This window comes from Apis florea, unplaced genomic scaffold, assembly GCF_048593485.1.
Source record: "Apis florea isolate Af1SG1 unplaced genomic scaffold, ASM4859348v1 contig_3758_pilon, whole genome shotgun sequence".
Classification (NCBI taxonomy): Eukaryota; Metazoa; Arthropoda; class Insecta; order Hymenoptera; family Apidae; genus Apis; species Apis florea.
Window position 1 is genome coordinate 1,377,299 of NW_028256839.1, and position 21,839 is coordinate 1,399,137.

Genomic DNA, 21,839 nt, shown 5'->3' on the forward strand with positions numbered 1-21,839 from the left:
ATCACTTGTTAACAAAATATTCGAATCGAAATTTAAATTAAAATAATTAAAATAATAATTTTTTATAAAAGATAAATATTGAATTTGATATTTTCTTGATTTTTATCTAAGTCCCACATATTAGTTTTTATGATATAATGTAATATAACATTCTATATGAATAATTGTTTGAATAGCAATAGCTATATATTTAAATATACAGATGATGAAATAAAGAGACATAATACATTCAGCTATTTTCTGACAAGAAGTTAGCAATACTTGAAGTTTTAAAATTTTTCATATTAATTTTATTGTTCTTATTCCAAGATTTTTCATGTTAACGAAATCTTATTATTTTTTAATAATTCTTCGATATTAAATATTTTGTATAATCATGGAATAGAATTATTGCAAAATTTTATGTCCAATTGAAGTTTTCATCTATTTCAAAAAGAAAGAAGATGCACTACCCTCTACCGAAAAAAAATAAAAATTAATTGCACTATTTGAGTCGATATTATAATAATCTGCCCATAAAATCGATTTGATATTAAATATTTTGTATAATCATGGAATAGAATTATTGCAAAATTTTATGTCCAATTGAAGTTTTCATCTATTTCAAAAAGAAAGAAGATGCACTACCCTCTACCGAGAAAAAATAAAAATTAACTGCACTATTTGAATCGATATTATAGTAATCTGCCCATTTATAAAATCGATTTGAGATAATTCAAATCGGTATATTATCGATGTATTATTGATGTATTATGCAAATTTTAATATCAAATTAATTCATGATTTCTTCGTTTTATATATTACATTTAATCCGAGATAACTTGTTATATTAAATAAGGGATTATTACTCTTTATTTTTTCTTATATTCACAACATAATTTCTTTATTCTTTGTCAGTTTTACTACTTAAATAATATTTTACTTTTTCTTTTATTATCCATCCGTTCAGTCATTCCATTTAGATCATTATTTCAATTTTTTTTCTTCTAAATTTTTAATTTCGTGATTTCGATTTCTTCTTCTTTTTTTTAAAAATTTTAGATTTTTTAATATATTATAATCTTACTTGTCTCCAGAAATAGAATAGAATGAGATATTTTATTATTTCATAAAATTACAATATTGTTTGTCGAAAATTTCAATGATATTACAATTATTGCAAAAAAGGAACGATCTAAAAATACAATTTCAGTTCTTCAAATTTTTATTTATATTTTGCATGTTTATTTATTATTTGTATCCATTGCTACCATCTAAGCCATAATTAAATGTTTTATTTACTCTATAATTTCTTTTGATTTTTCAATAAATTCAAATTTAATAGATCTGTAAAATTTAAAAGATCTAATGATATATGTAATAGAATTTCATTTAAAGATTTTTACTTTTTGTTATTTCTTTAATCATAATTCGTATCATAATTTTTCAATATAATCCAGAAGTTTGTTGGTATAATTTTACAATTAGTTTTTGATTGCTCAAAATATCAAAGACTTTACACATAGAGTGAAATCTTCTTATTTGCTTGAAGATATCTTTATCAAGAATGCTAACAATCTTCACAAATTTTTTCTTTTTTTAAATCAAGCAAAGAAATATTATAAATGGCTTATATAGAAATGTTCTAACAATGTTTATATATTTCTGAGTAATTTATAGACTTTATTCATCAGGCCATAATATTGTTTGATTTCCTCTTGAAATATTGAAAATATCTTATGAAATGACATTCTAATATATCTTTGTTGTTACTGTTTTACTTCATTCTTGATCAAAAATTACCTGGAGTGATATCTTTCTTCTTCATAGAAAGTTTATATTTCATTATCTAAATCTCAATAATTTTCGGAAATTCTTTCTTCTATATAGAAAGCTCGTGTTTCATTATCTAAACCATCTTATAACAATCTTCAGAAATTCTTTTTTTTTTTCATAAAGAACCGATGTTTCATTATCTAAACCGTTCTTTGAAAATCTTAAAAAATTCTTTTTTCTTTTGACCAGACCAGAATAGAAGTATATGAATGGCTTAATATAGAGAGTTTTTAATATTATTGGTAGGTTTCTGGATAATTCGAAGGACGCATTTCATCCACTAGATAATGATATTCTTTGTATTCTTTTGATATATTGAGAATATATTACGAATAAATGATATTCCAGTGTGAAATTATTTCGACGTGAATTATTTCAATTCTCTTTTATATATATTGTGCATTGCACATATATATTTTATATCTTACAAAAATTAACTTATACTTATTAAGTATACACCATATCTATGCATATCCAATGATTTTGATTGGGAAAAATGATTTTTTTCTTAATATTTATTCATTGATTGTTTGATTTGAATTAATATTCGCTCATTTTTGAGCTATCATTTTTTTTTTTATGTCTATTCATTGAATGCTTTATTTGATTTGTTTTTGAATGTTACTCATTAATAGACTTGTTTGAACTTTTACTGTTTTTTTATATTTAATATTATTTTATACTTGTATATCTTATACTTATATGTTAGACTTTATCGAGTAATGATCATAATGCAATAATATAATTTCTGTTTTTAGTGTATTACCATTCTCATTAATGTTATTAACTTTCTAACTGCGTTTTTTCAAATAAACTATTGCTTTAATCTGTGTCACTTTAAATATTTGTACAATAATGTACAATAACTCAGGAAATTTTTTTAGCAGAGTGATAAAACATTAAATTTTAAACATTTTTTAATTAAAAAATTTAATTTAATTTAAAATTATTCGACATTATTACAAAATTATATTATTATAAAATTATATATTACATAATAAAATATATTATAACAAAATTTAAAGAAATGAAAATTCATTAAAACATTAATTTCATTCTCTTGAAATATCTTTCATATACAATCTATTGTGCTTCGACGAATACGAAATTACGAAATTTCATGAAAAAATAAAAAATTGTTCATTAATATTTCGTGAAAAAATAAAATTTGATTAAATTGTAAAATCATTAAAAATTTTTTTATATATTATAATCGATATTCCTGATATTAAAATTGTGCTTTTTAGCCTTTTTCCATTATATGATTCATCTAATGAAGACACATTTTAACTAAACTTTATAATTTATCTTAATCATTTGTAAATCATGTCAATTACGGCTGAGGGAGAGATCTTTCAATAATACTATTACTAATTATTTGATAATATGTATTAATTTTTCTCTTTTCTTGAAATAAAGAAAACATAACATCGACAATCAGTTATAATGGCAATAAAATTAATTATATATATTAAATTTTATTTTATTCACTAGATAGATTCGTGGTTGGTATTATTCCAACAATAGCGATACAATAATTTTTTACTTTTACTTATGGAATTGCTCATTATCAATATTTCTAAATAATAGAATAAATAAAATTATAAAAAATGGTATAAATAATAAATTTTTTTATTCAGAATCAATATCAATGTTTGATTTCGAATGATTGATAGTATTATCAAAATTATTTAAATATAATTATAAAAGATTCTATTTTTAGAGATTCGTTATTTATAATTTTTTCTAAAATGTAATTTAATTCCTAAAATTTATTTTCAATTTTATTATGTGATCGATCTTATTATCTTTTTCAATTTTTACAAATAATTATTAATTTTATTGCTCTATTCATTCATAAAACAAATTTTTTTCTTGAAATTAAAATATTATATTTTTTTATAGTAATTTTTTAAATTATAATTCTATGAGATTCAATTCACAACGATATGATGAAAGCCAAACTACATAAAAATAGACCAAAGTAAATACAAAGCAAAAAATTAAACTTTTTCCGATGTAAAAAAAAAATCAAATAAAAAAATTCAATGTTTATTAGAATTAACATATAAAAGTTTTTAAAAGCATAGTAAAAATTTGGAATAAGTGAAAACAAGAAGAATAATTTTATTTTAAAAAATTGAAAATAATTCAAGCATTTGAACACGTGAACTGAAGCAGCATCAAAGAATTATTTTTGTTTTCTCTTGGAAAATTTTGAAGAAAGATCAATTGTATTTCTATCATTGGCTATGCGTACAAGAATTAACAGAACAAAATTTTATATATATATATATGTCGACTTGTATATGATAAAATGCAATAAAGATGAATAAAAGACAGATAAGCATATTTTTTTATAATATATGATGGATACATGTGGATAGAATAAAATGTATTATATTATAAAATAATTTTTAATGGCAATTTAGTATCAATGCAAAGTGAATTAATTAATATATTAATTAATAAATTCATAGTAATTTTTTCGCTTTCCTAACACTAACTTTCGATTGAAATAAAGAAATTTAAAAGCTGATTGTTGCAGATTTCTGTCATTAAAATAATAATAAAAATAATAAAATTTATTATAAATAAGTTTAAAAAATAATAAATAATAATAACAATAAGAATAAAAAAAGTAACAATAAAATTTGAAAATAAAAAAATTTTCTCATTGCAAGTTTGCAAATATTAAATTTTATATATAAAAAATAATAAAAAAAATAACATTTGAAATGGCGTATTCATATTTAATAATATGTTGTTAATCGAATTTTATCGGCATATAAAAAATTACACTGAGAAATTTTCCATGTATATATATTAAATTTATTACATGCTATGAGAAATATGATAAAATATTTGGTTTATGCATGATAGAAAAGAGATAAAAAATATTCAAATGACAATCTACTTGTTATAATCGCAAAAAAAAATTACATAAATAATATTTGAATGTTTGGAATTAAATCCATTGAGTTTTTTAAAATTAAAATATAATAAATATCAACTAATAATAAAAGCAAAAACTTTTGTGTAGGATTTTTAAATATATAAATCTATAAATATATATGATATATAATATATGAAGCAATAAAAGCTTTGAATTTTTGAATGATGAAAACATTTAGAAGAAAGAATTGTGAAAAAGTAATTATGAAATCAAATCAAATATTGATATAATCAAGTGGATTCGAAGATCCACTTATGCAATAGAAGAATTCATAGTGGACATTTCGAACATTGTGTAAATGCGTGAAATATATACACATAAAATAAAACAAAAACATGAAAACTTCTTTCTTAGGAAAAAGAAGAAAAAAAAAAAAAAGAAAAAATTTTCCTGATGGAAAAAATTATAAAATATGCAAATATGCACAGACATATTTTTTACTAGCACGCTGTTCAATGTGTGAATCAATGTCTATTTCTGCAGAAAATATGTTCTGCAGAATGATTGAATCCGTTTACACATACTTTATATTTTCCACAATTCGCAATTACAGACTTTCATTAAATATTTTTTATAAATAAATATTTTAAATAAATCATTAATGAGTTCAATGGATTTAATCGAAGAAAATTCATATTAAATTATATTTTATAAATTATATATATATATTTTTGAATAAATAAATTTATTTATTTATCAGGATATTGTTCATAAACCAAATATTTTATCCTATTTGTAAACCATACTTCTCATTTGCATTTAAAAACTCTTTTAATGTTTTATCTTTTAGATCGATAGAATATAATTACCTTAAAAGTTTTTCTTTGTCTACCATTTTACATTTCTATATAAAATACAATTCGACATAGAAAATTTTGTACGTTGCTAATGTTTCTAGTATTGCAATTGTTTCTTTTTCAAAATTATAAACATAAATAATTGCATGATTTTTTTTAATTATTATTAAATTATTTTCAATTTTTGACATTTTATTGTTTTTCTTGATTATTTGCATTGCTTATTAAAAATGCGTAATAATATACAATATACTATATATCAATATTTGAATGTTTCGTTTGTAACATTATATTAAACTATCTTGCTTTTTTTCCCCAACTTCTCCTCATTCATATGAAATATTTTTGAATTAATATCATTTTAAAAGTTATTTTGTTATTATTATTTTATTTATTATTATTTATTTACAAGAAGAAATAAAATTTATTCTTTATTTTAGAAATAAATATTATATTATCCCAAAAATTATTCATCAATATGTTTCAACAATGATGAATTAAATCAAAATTATAGATTCAATAACTCCATAAGTATTTAATAGGTTCATGACAGTAATTTTAATATGCTGCTGATAAAATCAAGAATTCTTTTATGATGTGTGATTCTTTTTCCTTGGTTTGAATATCTTATAAAATACAATTAAATCTTGTCATTTAAATTAGCCACTTTTTGAACAAACATTTTTTTTATTATAGATTTTGTTTTAAAATTTCGCAATATTTCAGTAGTTTATCCTTTTTGTCCTTAATTTTTTCAACAAGACTGTGTATATTATGTATATTGTATATATCAATAATTAATTGAATATATATATCTTATAACATTAACATTTTAAAACTGAGAGTATTTATTGAAAGTATTTATATTCTAACAATCAACATTATTATGTATATTTGTATGTCACATACTTTTCAAAATTATTATCACAATTTTAATTTTATCACAAATTTTCAAAATAACGTAATAGATTTTCAAATATGAATAAAAAAAATAAAAAAATTTTTGTTATTGAGTGATATAGTATTATTTCATAAATATCCTATTTTGAAACTGTATTGTTTTCGATTATTCTTCGTCAATATTTATAGCTTAATTATAAATATGGAAAAATAAGTGAAAATTTAAATATTGTTAAACTTCCAGATTTATCAAGCCTTTCAAAACTCTCAAGATTTTTCTAAGATTTTTTAAGATTTTAAGAGTTTCAATTCTTTTTAATTCAATCGAATCATTCAAGATTCAAGATTTATAAATTTTTTATCGAATCGAATGATATTCATGATATATACTTCAAAGTTCCCATTCATTTAACTATCAATATATTTATTGTTCACTTTACTTCATTCTATTTCACGATCATTTGTAATCGAGTAAATTTATAAAAAAAACTGAATTTATATATAGTTTTTAAATTATTTCTACATTACAAAATATTGTTGGTCCTGAAAAAACAAATTGAATTTATTTTAAATATAGTTCTATATATTCTTCTTTCGTTGTATGATTTGACGTGTTATAATAATAGTTATATTTGCCATGTATTTTAGTATCATTTTTTTTTGCTAAAAGCAGATGATGACAATGATCATCATAACCATCGATCATTACTATAAAATAAAGACATTTATTATTAAACAAATATTTTTTAAATTATTCAATAATTAATCAATCCATTTTGTAAATCATTTCAGATGACGACTTAATGTTACAAATATTATAATATTTTTCCTAGTTCAGCTTATAAATTCGTTAATTATTGTTAACAGTTTAATTTATTGTAATTGTTTGGTCAGATTTAAATAGCTTACAGTTTATTATTATACTCTTTATTCTATTAAATTAAAAACAAAATTTTTTTTTAATATGAATATTGAATTTTGTCATTGACGTGGATAATTTTCGTTTACATTACGTAGAATCCATTTTAAATAGCTTTAAAATAAGCTTTAAATAGATTTAAATAGCTTACAGTTTATTATTATACTCTTTATTCTATTAAATTAAAAACAAAATTTTTTTTTAATATGAATATTGAATTTTGTCATTGACGTGGATAATTTTCGTCTACATCACGTAGAATCCATTTTCCATTGCATTTCATTTTGATTATGACTATTGCTTGAATATGATTATAATTATTCCACTATAAATATGATTATTTCTTTCGAATCGTCAAAGCAAACATGCTATCGTATTTTTTGTTTTCTCTATTCAGTTCATGGAGAAGATTATTGACATCGTATGCTATCCCTCTTTAGCACTAAAAGTGAATAAAGCTTCGGAAAATTTCCACAGAATATGTTCACATTATCCCCTGACACTTTTAAATTAGAGGTATGTTATGTGATCTGATATAACGTTTAGCTTTGACGAAAATCTAATCATGTAATGTATCTCTGCATTCTGATAGGAACTGAATACATTAGAAATGTTATATAAACACATGTTATATTAATTTTCAACTTATGAATTAAAAAAAATGTTCAATATATATATTTTGAAAAAAGTATTAAAAGCAAATGTTATTATATTATAATTTATTATATTATATTATTATTATATTATAATTTTTAGAAATTATTGTTTCGTTGCATTTGGAATATAAGAGTTTCCAATGTTATAATTAATTCTAATAGTGACTATTTTGAGAAATAAAAATTTCAGGAGAAATTGGTCTCAGTTGATAGATATAATCTACCAAAAAATTAGAAGTATGAGGATTAGTCAAATATAACCAAGATTTTTTTCTTTCATATTAACTTTATATTTAAAATTTTTAAAAAGAACATTTGAATTGTTCTTCTATTTCTTCAATTTTATAAAAAGTGAAGACCTGATAATTAAATATTATTTAGAATTGTTCTATTTCTTCTTTTGTTGATGATGTTCTTCAATCTCTTCAAACTTCTTTTCATCAAAACAAATGTTTATTACATAGAGCGCTAAATCTGGACTGAATGAAGATGCTCTAGATTGTCCAATGAATTTTTGAATATTTTTCTGCATTTGAATGGCAATAGAGTATCAAATTTTTTATCAGCAGTATGTGATATATATAACAATCATTAGTGACTGTTTTCTGTTCATTTTATTCTGTTTTCTGATCATATCACTGCATAATACAAACTCTTTTAATATTTTTTGATTAGATATTATTTGTCTTGGAACATTGCAAATGCAATGTGTTAATATATTAATTATTAGAAAATGATTTATGCTTAGCAATTATTTGTACTCTTCATAAATATAATTTACATGAAATTTTAGTGAGTTTAATAATTAAAAATTGATAATTATACGTTATACAATGGAAATTAGTATTATTTTCTCGATTGTTATTTATTGAGAAAACAAACAGAATATTATATATGAAACATCTATCATCTATAATAGATGAAGTTTATTTCAAACTACTTCCATCTGATTAAGTAACATAGAACATAATGAGATTAATATTTGATTGAACTTTATAATATTATTATAAAACGTATATAATATGTATATAATAAAAATTTAATGTTGTAAGAAACATAATTATAAATTTAAATTTATCAAACGTTTTTTGTAAATATCTAGAAAACTAAGACCCAGTGGTGATAACATATATAAGAAAAAGTTATTCAGAATGTTGACATTGTCAAGATATTTCAAGGTCATTTAAATCGATGATGAAACCACACTTCTAAATAATTATTGTTTGCTTTCAGTGCAAAATATCACATTTTTCCAAAATTGAATAGAAATATACTTTTTGACAAATTATAAATATTTTCTTCAGTTTATATATTTATTCATATGGAATTTTTTGCTGATTATACGATATAAATTTTTTTTTATAATTTTTTGAACTGTTTCATTCAAGAATTTTATCGAAAATTTTGAAAAAAAAAAAGAATTAATTTTTGGTACAATTATTTTCAAGTCTTCTTTGATTTCTTGAATAATAAATCGTTTTTCGAAAAATTTTACAAAACTTTCAGTTTCTAATATTTTATAATTTTTTATTTTATACAATAAAACTTTTTCTTCATTTGCAAAAGTAGATCTGATTTTTGCCGATTCCGGTACCTCATTCAAAATATCAATTATTATAATTAAAAATTGCATTCGGTAATTCAAGACAAAATTCAGATATTTTAGTTCTAATATCAGTTGATTTCTTCTTTTTCATGTATAACATCAAATCATTAATCTCGTGAATAGTTGATAAAATAAGAAGAATAATATATGTTATTCTTCCATAACGGATCGTTTATCCATTCAATCTTAAAATGATCAGACTCGTCAATACTTATCATAAAATGATCAGATTCATCAATACGTATCATTAACATTATTAAAAATTGTAATATTAAGCATTTCAGTAATTTTATAAATTAAAATTACTAATATTAAACTATTAATACTAATTATAAATACTTTTTCTTTGTTTCAATTGATTTTTTTCTTGTTACTTATACTTATATATTTATCTTCGTATCATTTAATTCATTTGATTGCTATTCCAAATAATTTGGAAAAACTTCTTCTTGATTTTTGTACTATTAATAGTTTAATTAATACATTCATATTTTTCGTTTATATAGTCTATTTCAAATTGAATTATTGGATCATAAATTATTATCAGAATAAACATCATTATCAATTTTCCACATCATCATTATTTTTTTACATAATTCCAGCATCATCAATTTTTTCATTCAATTATATAATTATATAATTATAGAGGAATCATTAATTAAGATAAAGCTATTTCAGTAGTTATTTTTATATTATTTTTATTATTATAATTAATTAGTTATAAGTAATTAGTCTATATATATATATCTATTATATTATTCTTTTTAAAACTTCTTATTTTTCTTTTTTTCGACATTTTCATTTTTCTTGTTTTTCATATGAGCCACTTTAACCTCAATTTCGTTGATTTTTTGCTTAAAATTTTTTTTATTATCCATGTTTTGTATCAGATTATATGTATTATATTTTATAATATATAAAATCAAAACAAAATAAATATTTAATAAATTAAAAAAAAATGTATTTATTTTGCAAATTGTAATTTGATATCATTGTTAAACATATTCTCTGTAATGTTTTAAATTGTTGTTATTTCTGTGAGGTTGAGGTTGAGAAAGTGATGACACAATCAAATATGTGAGATATCCAAGAAAAGAAACATTGAGAATTATTTGAAATAGAAAGAATAATTAAAATTGAAAGAAAATGTAGAAAAAAAATGAGGAGAACAGAGCATGCATATTGTACAATATTTAATATTTAGAAATTCTTATTTAGGTTTTAATGCTTTATTATTCTCTTGCCATTCAACTTCTTTATTAAAATAGTTGTTAAATTGTTCTTTTGATTTAAATCATTTATTTCTTCAATGTAATATTTTATGTGTAATGTAATAATTAAATAGAGATTGTATAAAATTAAACATTATAATAATTAAACATATAATTATTAAAAATAAAAAAAAATTAGATATATATTAAATACTATATAACTTTAATTAATCTCATTATTAATATTAATTAGTCTCATTGTTTTTGATAATTAAAGGATGGATTATCGCCTTTTTATTTACTTAGTTTATTCAATTATTAATTATTCTGATCTAATTTTTGGTTACATGATTTTATCTTCAAGGATGAAATATACAAGGAAAAATTAATATTCTATTGAAATAGATTTTCGTAATTTCGAAATTTTTTCTTGTACTTTCTTTTGTCTTTGAATCTTTTCAATTTATTTATTTTGTTTCTTATTCAATCTCTTCAGATTGAAAATAAAGCATTTTCTATAATAATATAATGTTCTTTTATCATGAGTATAATTTATGTATAAAAGCAAATATATAGTACCATTCATAAATCCATACGCTTGTATTTTTTATTTTAGATGAAAAAAAGAAAATTTACAATATTGTATATTCAACAACATCACTATTATTATTTTCGTTTGAATTTCAATATTTTGGAAAAATCTCTTCTAGCTATATTTCTATCGTTGGATAAATTCCTATTCCTTTTTTTAATAATATTTTTTGTTGTATAACTTGATTTTGTATATATACAATTGTATATATACAATATCTATGTAATTTAAACACATCTCACTTATTTTTTATCATCAAAAAAAAAAAAAAAGAATATTTAGTTTAAAGGAGAAAACGTAATAATAGACAAAAAATTTGTTTAAAATTATTTTTTTTTTTGAGATTTCAAGATCATCAAAATTTTTTAATTAATTACAAATAATTAACGACGATTGGATGAAGGAATTATATAAAAAATGGTTGCAATATAAAAATAAATTAATGCAAAATATTATATTTAAATTAGTTAAAAATACTGCAAAAAATCTTACATCTATAATTTAATAAATTAAATAATATGAAATATTTAATTCTCTTAATCGGTCAAAAAATACAAAAACAAATATGAGATATTATTGTTAAAGAAAGATTTATTATATTAAGATTTTTTAGCTATTGAAAATTCATATACGAGATTTGTTATATTTTTTCTTCATTATAATATCTTTTCCGTGTGTCAAAGAAATCTATATCAATCATTGTTTTAAAAGTGATACAATATTTTAAGATATAAAGATTAAAAATATATTAATAAAAAAATAAATTAATAAAAAGAAAAATAAAATTTATTTTTCTAATTTAATCTATTAAATATATAAAATCATATATATGTATCATTTTTACAATATCTACTTTCTATGAAAAGTTTGAATTATGGATCGTGTTATAATTTTCTTATATTTGTATTAAAAATAATTTTATTGATCTCTCTTTTCACGTAGTGTTAGTATTTATAAAAAATATTTTTACAATTCGTTCGTCTATGGATCTGACTTTAATATTTTATTCCAAAATTGAAAATAATTTTATTAACAATATTTTTCACTATATCTTCTTTTTTTTAGAGGTTGAAGGGATGGTAGACTTTTGAAATTCAAAATTCTTATAGTCTCAGTACATTTAAAATCTAGAATTTCTTTGACAATGATTTGTTAATGTCCTTTGTTTTTTTACGGTCCTTGCAAAAAAAATAAATAAATAAAAAATATTCATAAATAGTTCTAATATGGCATTTCTTTACTAAACTGAAAATAATTTATCCTATTATTGCAAATCCATATTTTCATTCCAAACTTGCATGTCAAATTTAGTTGGTAAATATTACTTGAAATATATCTATTCTCGAAAAGGAATCATAAAATTCTACTAAATAAAATTTATAATTTTCCTGTTACATTTATATATATACATATACTATTGTGTGTTATGAACGATCTGTCACAGTATGAAATATCATGGCCAATCATACAGTTCAGGAAATATTATATCGCTTTATAAATAAAAAAGTAAAGTAAATAATTACACACAAATTAAAGTGTAAAAATGTAAAAAAAATTGTAAATAAAGAAATATAATATAAAATCAAATGCAATACTGGTGTTAAAAATGAAATTCCGGAAAATTTCTTTTTAGAAAGAAAAAAGAAAGTTACAACCAGACGAGAGAGCTTTCCCAGAAAAAAACTTTTTTCTTTTAATCTCTTAGTTTTGGATCTTCGAAGTTCCAAGAATAATTTGAACAATGCCAGTCGTTGGAAAAAAAAAAAGAAATATTCAACAAAAAGAAGCAATGGAAGAAGCAGAAGTTCAGAGAGGAATATATGAATAAATCTTGAAGAACAACTTCAAAAATTCAATGGATTATTATCTTTCTTATAAATAGCAATTTTAGAATAATAGAATAATAATGGAACAGACAAGACATTCTTCATAAATACTTTATATAATTCAAATATTAATATGAATAGTGAAATTTTTGCTGTTAAGTCTAAAAAAAAAAAAAAAAAAATGATTGATTCTAACACTCCACTCACATAAATCTTTTTTTATTCGCAATTATGAATTGTATATAATTTAGACGTATGGCGAAACCACGTTTTTATAGATTTAACTTCTCTCTGCTGATTATTTTTCGGACTTTTTAAAATTACCTTCGGTTATAAAATTTCGTTGAGAATCAAATTTAAATTACGTTTTGTTTCGAAATTATCAGCAGTGGAATAACAAGTCGATTGTGTTGGCCGTCGAGATTGAGAAGTTAGTGCAAATGGTTTCTGCCTATTATTTCCTGAAAATGTGGGACAACTAGGAGATTAAAAAATTTTTACATTTCGTATCTTTAAGGTCTGCCTTCATGAAAGCGTGGAAATGACTGTATCTTAAGAGATTGAATATAAATCGGAATACTTTAATAATAAATCAGCCAAATAATAAGCCAAAAAGAAGAAATAAGAACAAATCCGAGAAGCAAGAATATTGCCATAAGAAAAGGAAGAAGGAAAACCAGAAGAAATTGGTGCGAAGAAATATCTGATTTCGATTCCTATCTGAAAGTCACAAAAGTCTACATGTTGTTTTTCAAATAAGAGTATCTTATGTAATATAGTAGCAGATTGAACGAAGTTTGATTATTAAAACTATCGCGGATAAGACATTCAGTTTTTTTTAGAGAAGGGGATAATGTTACGAACGTTGACACTCGTAGTATAAAACATCGTATGAATTATAGAAAACGACAACATTTGTTGTCATTGATATCGAAGATATTGATTAAATGAAGTCGTTTTCTGGATATGGAACGATCGTGTGTTCTTTCTGAGCAAATTGTATTATATTGTTTCATAAATGACGAAACAAAGTGTAAATGATTATAAGTAAATTAAGTGTTGAAGTGTAAAAAAGTTTATAAATAAAGAAATGTAATAGAAAATCGTATGTCGAATATCAAACGCAATAATATTTATTTTAAATAACTATGAAGAAAATATAGTTGCTTCATATTGTCAGGCAAATTCTGTTCCAATTTATGTTATAAATATAGAAAATATATATTCATTTGTGATCTGAGTCGCAAATATAACTAAAAACTATTTTTGCAGATAATAATGGAAATCTTGTTCGATTAGATTTCATCTCAATAATCCTTCGATAAACTCAGAAGTTAAATGAAGATATTGACGAATCATATCTTCAATTGATATATTCTTAAAAAATCAGATGTTACTCTCAAAATTCGCATAATTTCAAAATTTATAAAAGTCAATATAAAAAAATATAACTTTATCACAAATGAAAAAATTTTTGATTCTGGGACAAGTTCGAAGGTTGGATCATTATTGGAAATAGAGAGAGATATAATTGAAACTTTTTCTTTAAAATGATGGAAAATATGGTATTTTCAAACAAGATAATATCAGTGAAAATTCTAACAGATTATAAGATCAACAATAAATTATTTTGCATCAAAATTTATAAACATTTACGAATCCTATCAAAAAATAAGTTTAAATGAAGGAATTGGAGAGGAAGATTATTTTTTAAAATTTATAAAATATATAATGTTCTATTTTCTGTTGTTTTCTTCATCTTTTGAAATTTTTATTTTTATTCTTATATTACATTATATTTATATTTATTTCACAAATAGGCGGATTGATAGTGCGTTCTTATGCCATCTTTATCCAGAGCAAGTCATCGTCATAACGAAATGATTGTATTCCTTTCTGGACATGCCATTGTCTCAAACAATAGACGATCCAAATCGACGAGTTGTCTACTGAGTTAGATTTCAACTCTAGTTTTGGCATGGATAATCCTGATTCCTTCTTGAACATTTGCACGTTCTAAATCATAGGTAAAAATTTGCAACTTTTATATTTTTGTAAATATAAATAATAGCAATATATGACTGAAATATTATAACTAAATATATATATTATACAATCTACGCTCTTTTAACACGATATTCTGAAAACATGATTTTTATATATGACTCAATAAATGTAGACTCATTTAACTTGAATATTTCCATCATATTTTTGTTGATATTTCTTTGATTTATATTTTTAGAATTTGTTTAATAACGATTTGGATATAAGACAGAACGAATTAATCGTGTTATAAGAAGGTAACTGTATAGCTAATAAAATTAAAAATATATATACATATAACGTATGATTGAAAACACTTTATATATATATTTTTATAACGATTTAATAAAAAAAAATTATATTTATATTATATAACATTCTTAAGATATATTTAATGATATTAGAAAACATACCATCAAATGTTTATAGAACATTATATAGTTTTATTATAATGACTGTCCAATATATTATGCATATTACGCATATTACGCTCGAAGAGTGAGAATGTCTTTAATAAAATGTTTTCAAATCGATAGATAAAATGAAGATATTGTTTCCTGGTCAGCTAGATCTCCAGATTTGATATTTCTAGATTTTTAAATTTTTTCTTGAAAAAATTATGAAAAATATTAAATATCATAACAACTAGATCACGATTTTGAAGCATATAATAGACTTTGCTAAGAGAAATAAGGAATGCAACAGTTCGTATCGATATTTCGAACATCATTCAATGAAATAAAAAAATGAATAAAATAAAATATTTCAGAAAGTTTTAGAATAAACATATCTTAATACTTTTTTTTTTATATTTAGAATTCATAATTCTATTAAATATGAAAAATAGAATGTTCTATTTAAAAAAACAAAAGTTCATATCTCTTTGGTATATCGACTTATCAGGAAACTATTGTTATCATATTATATTCATATTCTTTTAAATCTTGTAATTTTTATTTGAAATATTTTCGCGTATTGTTTGAAATAAGGAAGATAAAAGTGAACAAAATTTACTGTATATTTTTCTTTTTTTTTTTTTTCATGTTCATGAATATTGTTGACGATAGAAACATTTCCAGTTCTTCAAAGTTTTTTTCGAATACAATTTTGATTTTTTTTTTATTAGTTTCTAGTTAACAGAATATATAATCCTTATACGTAATATGATATGATAATTGAAATCTTAATGGTTCTTGATTTATCTCATTTTTTTCTGTTAACTTATTGACATCTTTGGATGTTGCTTCATACATATAACATTTCATAAAAGAAATCATCATCTGAAGTGATCAGTGATACATTTCAAGTATAAATAAATTTATATATAGATTTTCGCATTAATGAGAAGTTAATCTCCTCTATATTTGTCATTATATTAAAACAAATACGGATAATACTCGATTTTTCTCATTGATTATTGCTTTTTTTTCCTGTTAAAACTATTTATTCATCTCAATTTATCCAAATATTGGATCCATCTTTTAAGAAATATATCTGTGCCCATATGCATCTCATAAGTATACGTATATATGCAAAAGTGCCTAGCCAGTTACCTATTTTGTTATCTGTTTTTCTGTCTACACGTTCATTGATATCTCAGTTTATAATACGTGCAACGATAGCCATTTATCATTAATATTTCTTATTCTATTATTTATTATTCACGTATTAATAATTCAATATTTATAATTTATCTATTTAGTATTGGCTAAATATAATATTATTAATTATTAATTATGCAATATAGAAAATACAAAACAAACATCACTAAATATGATAGTAACAGCTTTGTATAAAATGCAGAGAAATACTATTCATTATTACTTCCGAAGATAAATTGTCAAATAAATTGAGCATCTAAGTATTCTTATACAAAGATCGTACAATTTTCTCTCAATGCTTTTGATTAGTAAAAAAATTGATCATCTACAGATTTCTGACTCCTCTGCTAATACTGTCACGATATCTATGATTAGCAGAATTTCCAATAACTTGACAATCTCAAACCGTTCGCTTGGATCCTGTGTTTGTTTCATTATCTTGTTCGTATCATGTTTGCATTGTGTGTTGCGTTTGGATAAAAAAATGGCAAATCTACATTTCTTCTCTGAACTGAAGGGCATAACTCTTTTTATTCTTGGAATCCTGTTGTGATCCGATTCACCAATACACTTGGTCTTCATAGAGAAACTTCTTTTTTTTTTTTCTTTTATTTGTTTTCAAATATGTTCAAAAGTTTCTTGGGACTTTTATATTCTTGTTATCGAACATATTCGAAATACACTCGATATCTACATATTTTATTTTTATTTTTTTTATTATAGTTGTTATTAGAATTATTCTTCCTTATCATTTTTGATTTTACTGAACTTTCCAAGATTTCTTCTTTTAGTTTTCTTTTTCTTTTAGTTTCTCCATTGTCTTTTGAAGGAGTTAATATCTTCTTTCTTAATCATTTTCTCTTTTGCTAATTGATCGATTATTGTTTTTTGAATTTTTTTTTATCAATGATTCATTTTAATTCATTTGAAATTACTTGCTGTTTGAATAAATAAAGATCTATTTATAGTTTATAGTTTTGATCTGTTTTATCAAATAGAAATTTTTGTATATTCGTTTTTTGAAAAAAAAAAATCTTCAAAAGAAATAACATAAATAAAATAAGTCTTATATCAAACTAAAGCTTTATTAGTCTATTTCTCTTTTAGATTGCTTCTTTCATTCTTTTCTCTCGTTTACGACTGTCTATATTTTTCATATCGAGAGTATTATTGAGATCTCATTGAGTTATAAATTTGTTATAAACTATTATAAGTTTTATTATATTTATAAAATGTTCTTCTGTATCTCTATTTTTCAATAAATGACATTAATATCTATGTAATTTGTCATACATCTTTCAATGTGCAATAAAATTCTATTCAATTTTGGCACAAAGAATATTGGTTATTAGCTTATTGGCAATTTGGCATATGTAATTATTGTTGTATATTTTTCGATATACGACAAAGCTAATTCATTTACTTGTGATCTAAATTTTATTGAACACTTAAGTTAACATAGTATAAAATGAAACATAAAACGTAAAACATTAAAATTCAATTATAATGAAAAGAATGTACTATAAATTTATATCATTTATACAAAATGCATGTGGACAAATTTAAATAGATACTTTATGATCATCAATCTTACTTTTATAATGGTCTTTAACCGTATGCTTTCAAATTTTTCTAAATAGTTTTTGCTAATCTGTTTAATTTTCAATTGTAATTCTTCCAAAAATATTTGTTTATACGTTTTTCTAAAAAATTTTTGCATCCAACATATTTGACAAATTTTCTATCGGATCAATGCCCGGGATTTGTGAAGACCATTCCAGAATTTCTATTTTGTAATTTTGAAGAAGTTGCTTTGTTTTTGTAACGATATGCTTTGAATCTTGTTGTATATCCATTTTTTATTAAGGTTCATTTTTAAAATTCATTCTTCTAAATTTTCATTTAGGATATTAATGTATTTATCTGCATTCACAATGCCATCTATAGATACTAAATTTCCCACTCCACATCATGAAGAATAAGCTTATACCACTGATCTCCATATTTGAATCAGTAAAACATATTGCTTTTTTAAGGATTCATTTGGTTTTCTTTGTACTCGTGTCCTTCTTTTCTTATTCAATAATTCAAATTTACTCTCATCGTTCCAAATTAATTGTTTTCAATATGATAGTGGCTTATTTATATACTTTTTGGCGAAATTTAAACATTTTTTTTTTTGTACTTTATTACTGTATGGTTTGCGTCTAGTAAACCATACAATTCTTTAAACCTGTCTCTTTTAATTTTCGTCTTACAGTTCTTGAAGATAAATTTAATTATAACTGTTCAATTTCGTGATACTATTGTTGGATTATATTGAAATACTCTTATAATTCTTCTATCTTTGTATGCACTTGTGTTACGTTTTCATCCTCGATCGCTTAAATTATCAATATTACCATGTTCTAAATATTTTTTATAAATTTTATAAACAGTACTCTTAGAAACATTATATTTTTGGACAATATAACGGTAATTTTGATTATTTTTGCAATTAGGGATACTTAGATTTCATAACTGAGCACAAACTTCTTGTTTTCTATTAAATATGTATAACATGTAATATTTCATACTAAAGTTCTAAAATATAATTGACATATATACTTTAGCTATTTTTCAACGATATAGATCCAGTTGATTTATCAATATGATTTCTTCATATCGACATTTGTATAATTTGTTATATATTTTTTGATATACGACATATCTCCATTTAATTTTGGCATGGAGATATTTTTTTTTCATAAAAATACAAATTTTTCTATTCATTTAACCGATACACTTCAATTGTCTTTTGACGTAATAAATCCACTATTAACTCGTAAAATATGTTGACTCATCGTAAATTCATTCCATAATGGACTAATTCTCAGATTAGAATTTTTATGTTTAAGACTTTTTCATTCTCACTTATGAATTAATGTAATACTGAAATTTTGTATATTACATTTGTATATTAATACACTTATGCCTTCTGTTCAGTTTAAAAATAATCTTTACTTAATTTCTTCACTATTTTTAAAAACATAACAGATGTATTATGTTTCAACTAGCATTAACTTGAGTCGTTTAAATCAAACGATATGCTACTGTCTTCTACCATTGAAGTTCAATTTTCGTAGAAGAAAAATATTCATAAATCAATAGTTAATGCTTTTAAATCCCCGTTTTTCATAATTTATTAAAGTTAATTATTATTATAACAATTTTTTTCTTTTTCTTTTCTGAATTTTCGAAATCAGTAATAATTACATTAGCCATATAAATTCATCAATAGCAATATATATCTTTGTTTTCAAAAAACTTCTCTGTATTTTTTCTTTACTTTCTCTTTATCAATAAAATAATTTTCTATTTCTTTTACTTTAGATAGTATGATTTATTTTCTATTAATTTAAAAAAAATAAAAATTTAAAAAAAATATCAATATTATATTAAAATATTATTATTATATATATTATTAAAATAATATTAAAATATTAAAATATTCATGGATAAATTGTAAAAATTTCGAAAAATTTGATTTTTATTTCTAAATTTTCCTTTATTTTGACCTACTATGCATTGCCAACTTAAAAAAAAAAATTATTAAAAATTAAATATTTTATACTAATCTATATTATTCTTTGGTTTTGTATTTCTCTAATCTTTTATCTTTCATTTGTTATGTTGTAAATTTATCCATTATAAATTTCCAAAAGAAATTTTTATCAAAAATAAAAATTAAAAAATATATAATAGAAAAAAATTTTAGAATTTTGAAGTACGAAAATGATTTATATTGGTCACTTTGCAGTTCCTCTTTATATTTGTGTTCTCATCATTTAATAAATAAAGAAACAAAAGATTATTTATTCAATAAATATATATTTATTATATAATATTATTTTCATATTTTTTTGCATAATTTTCTATTATTACAATTATACATTTATATATTTATCTCACTGCTTTATTAATTTTTTTATACCGCTAGGCAAAAGTTTTACTATTTTATTATTTAAGTTGATATGGTACATTAATTTTTATCCTTTTATTTCTATAAAATTTCATTCAATATATGTGCTTTTGTTTATTTTTGATTTGTTCTAAAAAATCAAAAAATTGAACTTCTAGTATCCCAAAAGATCGTCTTTCTTAAAACTTAACTGACCAATGATTAAGTCTTAAATTTTTTTTCTACTCGAAAAACTAATATGTTACTCCATAACAACAACAGCTTTACTATTTTTATTCTAGCTCATAATGATGAATTCACATCTTCTATAAATCACTTGCAAAAATTCATCTGATCAAATGGTGTTTTTTAAATTACCTGTTCGTGCAATAGTAGTATTATAATGATTTGGTTGGTGGATATAAGCAAATGACTTGCCCTTCGACTAGTCGTAATAAGTATACTTTTTAATTGTATATAAGTCACTCGTATACAGCGCTTGTCTATTACAGAGCAAGGTCTCCTAATGTCGCAGCAACTAATCGTGTCCAACAGTCAGAGCACGATATTCACAAACTATCTAATTGTCGTATCCGGCGGCCAAATGACGTGATCATCATGAGATTCCATTTGGAAGTTTACGATAAGTAATCAAGTGGAAACACGGAAAAAATTCTTTTCTAGTTTAATTGGAAGAGTCACAATTTTCCGGGGCATGCCAAGAATCAATAATATCGTGGGCAGCGCCCGGCTCACGATACTACTCAAGTTCGAGGAAATTCCTCGCTTGGATGATGATCTGTATACAAAGATCATAAGACAAGCGGAAGCAGGTCAAGCGTATCCTTCTCAAACCAAAACAATACCAATACCGTTGGTTGAATCAGCCGTGTCTGGAACATGTAGTAGTGGTAAGATCGGCTCAGTCAGGCCGAAGTATGGCAGAAAGCAAACATCATTCTTTCCTTTTTCAACAG

The 21,839-nt window shown here is 22.1% G+C and overlaps 2 long non-coding RNA genes across 4 annotated transcripts in view; one reads left to right on the plus strand and one right to left on the minus strand.

Annotated features, from left to right (window-relative positions):
- LOC105736618 (uncharacterized) overlaps nucleotides 1–21,839 on the plus strand; it is a 46,359-nt gene that overhangs the window by 10,279 nt on the left and 14,241 nt on the right. For 2 of the 3 annotated variants that reach the window (XR_015294380.1, XR_015294379.1), the window contains exon 2: nucleotides 21,375–21,773. This is a non-coding gene — a long non-coding RNA (uncharacterized LOC105736618). Of the gene's footprint in view, nucleotides 1–15,092; nucleotides 15,306–21,374; nucleotides 21,774–21,839 lie in introns of those variants that run through there. The other variant, XR_015294378.1, reaches the window with a different exon arrangement.
- On the minus strand, nucleotides 15,018–21,387 carry LOC147656474 (uncharacterized). Its single transcript, XR_015294386.1, has 2 exons — nucleotides 21,241–21,387; nucleotides 15,018–15,294 (listed from the first exon to the last, which is right to left on the minus strand). It is a non-coding gene; the product is annotated as an uncharacterized LOC147656474 (long non-coding RNA).